Raw genomic sequence first — 9,422 nt, 5'->3', positions numbered from 1 at the left:
GTAGCTAGCAACTTCGTTACTTCTTCCATCCGTGTTCGTGTTGAGAAACGCGAGGTCCAGAGGTAACACCGGGTCCCGGCCATACAGGCTGAAGAATGGTGAGTCCTTAAGGACCTCGTGATACGACGAACGATATGCGAACAGTACTCGGGGAAGATATAAGTCCCAGTCGTTCTGAGCTTCGTTGACATACATCTTAAGCATCCCGATCAGCGTGCCGTTGAAGCGTTCGACTAGCCCCTGAGTCTGAGGATGGTAAGCAGCTCCAAACAACTTCTTGATCTTGAGTGTATCGTAGAAGGATCGTGCCAGGTTCGAGATGAAGTTGGATCCTTGGTCGCTCAGTAGTTTCTCGGGGACTCCGTGCCGCGAGATCACTTCGTTCACCATAACTTCTACGAACGTTACAGTGTCCAAGCGGGCCACTGGGAACGCTTCGACCCATCGAGTGAAATAGTCAGCGAAGACGAGTATGAACTTGTTTCCTCGAGGAGTAGCCACTAAGGGACCTATGGCGTCCACCACTAATAGCGAGAAAGGTCCCGATAGTTCTTGTACGGGCATCCTCTGCTTTCGGCCATTTCTCCAAGGGCGATAGCCTTTACCACTGCCGCACACGGTGCATTCCCGAACATATTCGGCCACATCCTTCTTCCACCCGTGCCAGTAAGCGTGCTTGCGCACTTTGTCGAGCGTCTTAGTAACTCCGACATGAGCGGCAAGTACATCCTTATGCGGATGGACCAGACAAATACGTGGAAACCGGAACCACGGAAGGGCGTCCATCGACGAGAGTACCGCTGGTGAGACGCCACGGTAAGAATTTGAGCCGAAACGTGTGAAACCCACGAAAAAATAGAATCACGGATTAGTTAGCACCCGCGAAAGAGAGCCTTGCTACGAGAGAGCGTGAAACCAAACGTGAGAGTTAAAATCAAAACAACATCGTTACCCACAGCACCGAGCCCCCACGCATACGCTGGGCAGCAGTGTGATCACGCTCAAGACCCTCAGATAGCGATAGGTTCTAAAGAAATACCTCCCTTTCTCATCATCTCCATCTTTGGGCGAGCCCTTTAGCCTCGTCAGCGGGCTCTCAGATCGCCCAGGCGTCTTGTGACCATGATCACTGTTATCACTAGCTCGCGAATACACGCTAGCGTCGTCGTAATGCTGAAGTGAAGATCGAGAAGAAGAGCGCGTGCGAAGGCTCGTAATGACTGGTACATGGTACCAGGTTCTCGATAGATCAACCGTTGGAAAACTACGTAGCTTCACTACGTGTGACTTTTATTTTTGTTTTGAAAATAAAGTTAGGCCTATCTATAAATATACTCAGCCTCAACCTTATCTTTAGCTGGTTACTTTGCTCCCTTCGACAAGCCGTCATTAAGAGTTTGTAAACTCTCGGACTCAAGCGCAACGTGCTGTGTGGCGTTCCGTCACTTTGCGGGACCGCAGCCCCGACCCAGCCACAATTCACTAGCTAAGTATGCGAACGGAGGCATAAAACGATACGTTACTACCGTCTTTGCCCGCGGGTAGCTAGCGGTATTCGAGCTGTTTTATAAAAGCCATACGACCGGTAATAGAAAAAACGGGGCATCATACTAGATAAAGGAATCTTAATGGCTTGATTCTCAGAGCATAGCCAATCAGATTTCAAAAGGCTGGAGACGAAACACCTCCACTATAACTGGCGTTGTCTGTAAAACTAAGTTTTCGCTTCGATCTTACGTAAGGGACCGCTCTAAAAATTAAGTCCGAAAGGCCAAATTTCGCGGGCCATTTCCTCCTTCGTAGATCCTGCTCAAGAGGCGTTTCCTATATGGATAGAGCCAGTAATGCAATTATACAGAACTTAAATGAGTTGGAAAAAACTTTCTTAGGCATGTAGGTTTTACTCAAGTACTTGGTATTATACTGTAGAGCGGTAATTGCTAGGCTAAAGGGGAGCGTTGTGCCTCACTAGAGGTCTCTGGCTTTCCCTCCAAAGCGCGAGTTGTGAGTTTTTGACAAACATCCGATGAAGTCCACCGGGTAGGCTGGCGAAATACCACAACTGTTGAGGATTTTTACAGTTGGTAGGGAGCCATTACAGTTTAGCAGATGTCGTAATCTGGACTATGTGCCCCGCTATCTCTTAGTGCGGATAGAGCACTGCAACTTCGTGGACACTTGCATGCACACTTAAAGAGCCCTACGAGGTCCCAGACACCTGCCTACTCTGGCTCTACACTCTGTCGGCCTCTTCCTGCGTCGAAATGACCAAAACATCGACTACATTCGGGACGTCACGAATAAGATTGGCTCGAGGCTCCCACGTAACCTCGTCGGGAGGAAATCCGAGCCATCATACCCGCACGAGGTCGACCTTCGTGGACAACAATGTGCTCAACAATCCACCGGGTATCTCCGGCAGCGTCAACAACAGGAGAAGGGCCGTCGCGTCGATACCACTCGCGTTCTGCCTGCCCAGAACGAGAACGACTTGTTGAACCGCTACTGCGATGCCCAGCAGAAGTTGGATGAGGCTCTGAATCAGACTGCCCGGGCCACTAGGGAGAGTGCGCAGCTGCGTCAGTCTAACCGGGAGATCCTTGCTCAGCTGCAGACGCTGGAGAGATCGGTTCACGGCCCCTTACAGACGGGGGCACAGCCTCGGGGCCCGACTCCTCGTGCATATGGATCGATGGCTCGCCGCCCCGTCGAGAAGATCGCTCGACGCATGCTCCGGCTCAGGAGGTTGAGACGACTCTGGAATCGTAGCGGGGTAAACTTTCTTGAGTCGTCCGACGTAAAACGTCGAATGCAGACGTAGTGGCGTAGGAATGTCCATAGTGTAAGCGTCACCAATGGTCTTGATTATCTAAACGGCCCAATAAAAGCGCGGCACGCGTTTGGTCGCGCCGACGTTGGTAACCGCAGAGCTGCTGGTACCTTCCATCGAAAAGGAGCACTCGTTCGTCTGTCGTAAACTTGGCCGTGTTCTTGCGCCTAGGCTTGTCAGCATTATCCTCCTGCTTGTTTACTGAGTCCTGCAGTGCGTCTCGAACATAGCGGGTGACCGCTTGGCGCTGTAGTACGAAGTCGGAGACGACTGCGGAGTCGACTGGTCGCGCCGCATGCTTCGGCGCGTAGTTAGCCGGCGCAAGTGGGCTCGACGCGGTACGTGTCACTGCGTTGACCTACGTGGGGACTGGGGGATATCATTAGCAACCGGTGTTGCCGCCGAAGTCGTCGGAGATGGAGTAGACGGCTTGTCAGCAGCTTCATTGCCACCCTGAGGGGAGACACACGGTGCTGTGGGAGGGCCCACGACAAGGAGAGCAGGGACACGCGGGTGTCGCGCGTTGTTAATAATAAAGGGCATCAGCCCAGTCGACGCGTGTACCGCGTTGCAGTGCAAACTCGGCCAGAGGCAGAAACGAGCTCCAGCTGGAGAACGTCGTCACGTATCTTCGAAGGACGTCTTCGAGGACGCGATTTACGCGCTCCGTCCGGCCGTCCGTTTCCGAATGGGCTGCCGTGGACATGGACAGCTCGAGCCCAGTAACACCACGAGCTTTGACCAGAAGGCCGACGTGAAGCGCGGGTCGCGGTCGGAGACGCTGGATTCAGGAGGACCAAGATGGCGGAAGACCGCATTGATGAAGTGCACCGCAGTATCTGCCGCGGTGATCGAATCCGACACCGGAATCAGGTGGACCATCTTGCTGAAGCGGTCGACAAGCACTAGGACACCTGAACGTCCTTTAGCATCGGGTGGGAGCCCGAAGATGAAGTCCATCGACACCGAGCGCCAGGCCTCGGTGGCCACTGGTAGAGGCCGCAGGGGAGCCTGCGACGACGAAGTAGGTTTTACGGACTGGCAGATCTCGCAGGTGCGCACCCACTTACGTACCCATTTATACAGGTGGGGCCAATAAAAGTCGCGTGACACAGCGGCAAACGTATTCTCGCGACCGAGATGAGCGCCCAGCGGGGCATCACGAAACGCATGGATAATTCGTGTCCGCAGACCGGGGCGTTAGGGACAACGACACGTGGGACATCGACGTTATTGATGCTGTACGTCAGCAGCTCATCTTTGAGACGATATCGGTTAATATAGGTTCGTACAGAGCGGGAAAGATCTCCTAGTGTGACGCGGGGAGAGCGGAGATGCTCGAATATACTGAAGTACGTCGAGTCATGCTCGTAAGTAGCTCGGAGTGCTCAGCCCCAGCCTGAGCGTCCAACGCGCGGTTCGAAGCTGCCTCCACCTCGCCCTGAACGTACAGGGCGTACGCCGTATCATCGTGAAGGCCCACCACCGATAATTGACTCGGTGGGTGATGCGCGCTGGATTGTGGAGCGTATCGTTGACCACGAAGATCCCCACAGCGCGACCGCTCAACGAAACGTCAGTAGTCGTGTTCCTCGCGCGGTTCCGACCGCGCGCCGCTACTTGGTACGTTGGCTCGGTTATCCCCCAGAACATAATACGTGGGAGCCCCGCGCCAACCTTCTCCGCGACGTTCCGAACGTGGTCCACGAGTATGAGACCATGCTGCTTGAGAAGAAGAATTCCGCGGGTCACCCCGCGGAGACCGCGAACGAGATCGAGAACGGCCACGAGAACGACCCGCACGAGGAGGCGACAACGACGCCGCGCTCCGACGCGTGCAACGCCGGCGTGAGCCGCCGCGATTAGCCGCCAGATCCATACTGGACAGGGTGTGCTCGTACTTTCCGATCCATCCCGACTCCTCGCCGCTGAGTGGCCGCTCAGCGAGATGTTCCCTCCATTCGCGATGAGTCGGACGGGTTGAATACTACCACAGGACTCGCACCCCTCTCTCACGTGCACGAAGCAGAGTCGATCCAAATCCCACGCGTTGTTGCAGACCTTCACGCGCAGCTCTCCAATCGAATGATCCGCGAGGATCTCCTCGCGATACGCCAACCAGTCGACAAAGCTTTCTCCAGCACGCGACATCCGGTTCCATCGCCGGATGAAGGCACACCAAGAGCGACGAAGTCCCTCACGATCAGCGCCTTCAATGTATTTCTTCCGCGTCGCGCGGAAGCGACGAAAGTGGTTCTTCATAGTGTCTAGAGTATCCGGATTCTCCGCTCCTGACAAGTCGTACATGTCCCAGGGAACCAGGGCGTCGTCCATCACGCACGACCGCGTGCTTCCGGCACTGATCCTCGTGACTGTCGGCTCCGCCGGTGTCTCGGCTGTCTGGGTTACCGCCGCCGTTAGTGCGTCGATGTTTGCTGCTGTCACCAGCGTCGCGCTGGTGCTAACGCCCGTTGACTGCGTCGTGTTGTCCTCGGCCATCTTCGCTCCGTTGGGTTTTCGAGTTTTCTTCAAAGGTGTTCCGTGCGCTTATGTCGCGTAAGCGCAACTTAGAGAGGAGGGTGATGTAATGGGCCCAACGCCAATTACATAAGTAGGTAGATGTTTCTTTAGTTATTACATAAGTAGGTAAAGTGGCACACGGGTAGCGTGTGCCAAAGTGTCATCATCTGATTGTTTGATAGTGAGGATCCAGACTCACTTATTGACCAATCAGATATAGACATGTGTTTAAGTGGTCCACACGAGGCCAGGGGTAGCCGCCCTGGTCCTAAATAAATCAGAGTTGAATTTGACACAAACCTAAGACTTGGTTTTATTATTGCGAGCTTCCTCCGCACTATAGTGTAAGCTAGTAACGGTATCTCTTACCCCGTTACACGAAGAGGCATTTGCCCTTGCATTACGCGAGGACTATGGGGCTGCGGGAGAGCTGTTTATTTGTCTGTTTTGGTTTCCCGCCTAATATAATACTCTAAATAACGGTATGTATCATGGTAACCATGACAGAATCTTACTATTCTAATTTGTTAAAGATATTGACTTTTAACCGATGAATCCCCCAAATGCATGCAGTCCAATAGTCTGCCAAATGTAACCATTGGTGTATCGCACACTAACGTGGAAAACCTCCTTCGTTACCTCCTTCGTAACCAAGGGGCTACATGTAGCCACTTGCGTGTAACCCCGCTACACCTGAGACATCCCGTTCCAACTGGTCCAGGCTGTCCACAAGTCGAGCGAAGACGCCCTGATTCCCGGTCTGGGTGGCAGCATCACCGCCAGCCCCAAGGCTAAGTGCAATCCCACGCACGGGAACGCGTTGACAGACGCGATCAACGTAAGGACACTACGTCGGACCCGCAGGGGGAGCACTCGGGCGATAGAAGCGCCTCGGAGGGCGGAAGATCGTGCCTGGCGGGCTGAGCAGATCGCGTCGGAGCTTCGTCAGTCGAATCGGGAGCTGTTATCTCGCCTACGGGGATTGGAGACGCATGTGCTTGGCTCTGCCCAGCAGGGAGATCGTCCGCGAGAGCGGGCGCCAGGGGCTGACGGCTTTCTGGCGCGTCAGGCTCGTCGGGCTGGTCGCCCGACGCATGCTCCGTCTGCTGGCTCGAATCAGGAATCGTCGCAGGGAGGTACCGCTTGAGTCGCCCGACGTAAAACGTCGGGTGGAGTCTAAGTGATGACGGGATGTCCAAGGTGTAGGCGTCGCCCACAGCCTTGGTTACACGAAAAGGACCGATGAAGCGTGGGGCAAGTTTGTTGGCGCCGAGGTTGGTCACGGCGGAAGCGCGGATTCCCTCGGTCGATAGGAGAACGCGATCTCCTATCTTGAATACATTCACGTTCTTTCGACCGTGCTTATCAGATTGTTCATTTTGCTTGTCCACTGCGTTCTGCAGTGCGTCGCGGACGAACCTTGCGATGGATTGCCTTTGCATGACGAATTCCGCAACTGCCGAGCGATCGGCAGGAAGCACCGAGGGTTTCGGTGTATAGTTTGCCGTGGTAACTTCTTGCTCACGAATCTTGCTGCCTGGATCGATCAAGTTCTGCGACGTCCATCTCGTTATCGGAGATGCAGTATGCCGAGGAGGATCGATGGACTGCTTGGACGGAGAACGAGTCAGGGCGTTCGCACTGGCTACACCCGAAGATAACCCTGAAGTCGAGTGCGCCGGCAGGCTTGTTGACACCGGTGAGGCTACCGGTGCGTGCTGAGACACCGGTTCACGTACCGGTGATGACCACGACACGGACACGTTGTCCCTAGAGCTGAGCGCAGCTTCAGCATCCATGTCGACCGAAGGAGGTTCTCCCCCACTAAGGGTGGAGCCGCCAGCATCCGTGGGGTGACCCACGGCGAGAAGTGCCGGAACACGTGGGTGGCGAGCGTTGTTCACGAAGAACGGCGTCATACCCGTCGAGGAGTGCTCGGCGTTGTTGAGTGCGAACTCGGCTAGCGGTAGGAACGAGCTCCAGCTCGTGTACGAAGTTGCGTAGCTTCGGAGAACATCTTCAAGGACGCGGTTGACGCGTTCTGTTTGTCCATCCGTCTCCGGATGTGCCGCAGTTGACATCAGCAATTTGGTTCCCAAGAGCTCGAAGAGGCGTGACCAGAACGCGGATGTAAACCGCGGGTCGCGGTCGGACACGATAGACTCCGGCAGGCCGTGGTGACGAAAAATCACGTAGACGAAGTGGGCCGCGGACTCTTCCGCGGTGATTGAGGCCGCCACCGGACCGAGATGGACCATCTTGCTGAAACGATCAGCGAACACAAGTACACCTGTGCGCCCGGCTGTATCGGGCGGAAGACCGAAGATGAAGTCCATCGAAATGGAGCGCCAGGCTTCCGTGGCGACCGGAAGAGGGCGCAATGGGGCCTGAGACGTCGAAGACGGTTTGACTCGCTGGCAAGTTTCACATGTGCGGACCCACTTGCGTACCCACTTGTACATGTGCGGCCAATAGAAGTCTCTCGACAGAGCCGCGTACGTCTTCTCGCGACCGAGATGTCCTCCAGTCGGGGCGTCATGATACTCGTGGATTATGCGCGCACGTAGATCAGCGTCGTTTGGGACGACGACTCGAGGACCATCGAACCTGTCGATGCTGTACTTGAGTAGATTACCGTCCAGTCGATATCGATCGATCTGATTCCGCGTGGTCTTTGACAGGGCACTTAGCGTGTCACTACTAGGAGCACGCAGGTGCTTCATGATGGCGCCGTATATAGGGTCATCATCGTACGCTGTAGCAATCTCGTCGCCCAGCGGGAGCGTGGGCGTGGTCAACGTCAAGTTGATGCCTGACGACACGCAGACCGCACATTCGTCGTCGTCCTCATCAGCGAGCTGATGTCCTAGCGCTTCACGGGGATCGTAGTCCGGACGCCGAGACAGCGCGTCGGCGAGAATGTTATTCTTGCCCGGCTTGTAGTGAACAACGAAGTTGTACTCGGAGAAGAATGACAGCCAACGGGCCATCCGTTGCGACAAGTGAGGGCTCTTCATCGCTGTCCGCAGCGATGCGTGATCAGTGTAAACCGCAAATTACTGTTCGCCGATCAGGTACACTCTGAATTTGATCAGAGCGTACCGCATTGCCAGGAGCTCCTTGTCGTGGACTGGGTAATTCTTCTCGGCTGGCTTCAGTTGGCGCGACTGGTAGCTGATAACGCGTTCGTGTTCGTCATCATCGAACTGCATCAGCGCACAGCCGATGGCAAAATCGCTCGCGTCGCAGACGACGTGGAATGGCTTTGAGTCATCAGCAAGCTTCAGTATCGGCGCAGACGCCAAGCTCTTCTTCACCGAGTCGAATGCAGCTTGGTGGTCCGATTTCCACTCCCAGATCACGTCCTTCTTCAGCAGCGAGGACAGCGGCTGGATCAACCCAGCGTAATTCTTCGTGTACTTGTGCAAGTAATTGGCCATACCAAGCCACTGACGCAACTCAGTGGGGCTTGTCGGCGTTGGCCAAGCACAGATAGACGATACCTTCTCGGGATCCGCGCGCACACCGTTCATGCTCACGTAGCATCCCAACACCGGAATCTCCGGTGCGCAGAAGACACATTTCTTCAGGTTTGCGTAGAGCTTGTTCTCTCGCATCACCTGAAAGACTTGTCTCAGGTATTTTAGATGTACGTCCACGGCACTGAGGTTGCCCTCAGCGCGGCTGTGCACGAAGATGTCGTCGAAGTAACTCGGCGCGAAGTCTCGAAGCGGGCGAAGCACATGGGAGACCATGCGATTGAAGGTGGCAGGCGCGTTCTTGAGGCCCTGTGGCATCACGAGCCACTCCCAGAGCATCCCGCTCGGTGTACTTACGGCAGTGAGAGGTACATCAGATGTTCTCATCAGGATCTAGTAGAATCCATCGGTCAGGTCGATGGCGCTGTAGATGACGCTGCCAGCCATGGAGTCCAGTACCATGTCCTTCCGAGGGATCGGAGTCTGCGCGGGGATGGTGGCATCATTCAACTTGTTGAATGCGTGAACGATACGCCATCCCCCTGTAGCTTTCTTCACACAGAACGTTGGACTGGAATGGGGAGAGGTACTCT

Source organism: Phytophthora infestans, genomic scaffold (genome assembly GCF_000142945.1).
Source record: "Phytophthora infestans T30-4 supercont1.34 genomic scaffold, whole genome shotgun sequence".
NCBI lineage: Eukaryota > Oomycota > Peronosporomycetes > Peronosporales > Peronosporaceae > Phytophthora > Phytophthora infestans.
The sequence above is the reverse complement of the archived record's forward strand: the minus strand, read 5'-3'. Positions refer to the sequence as shown.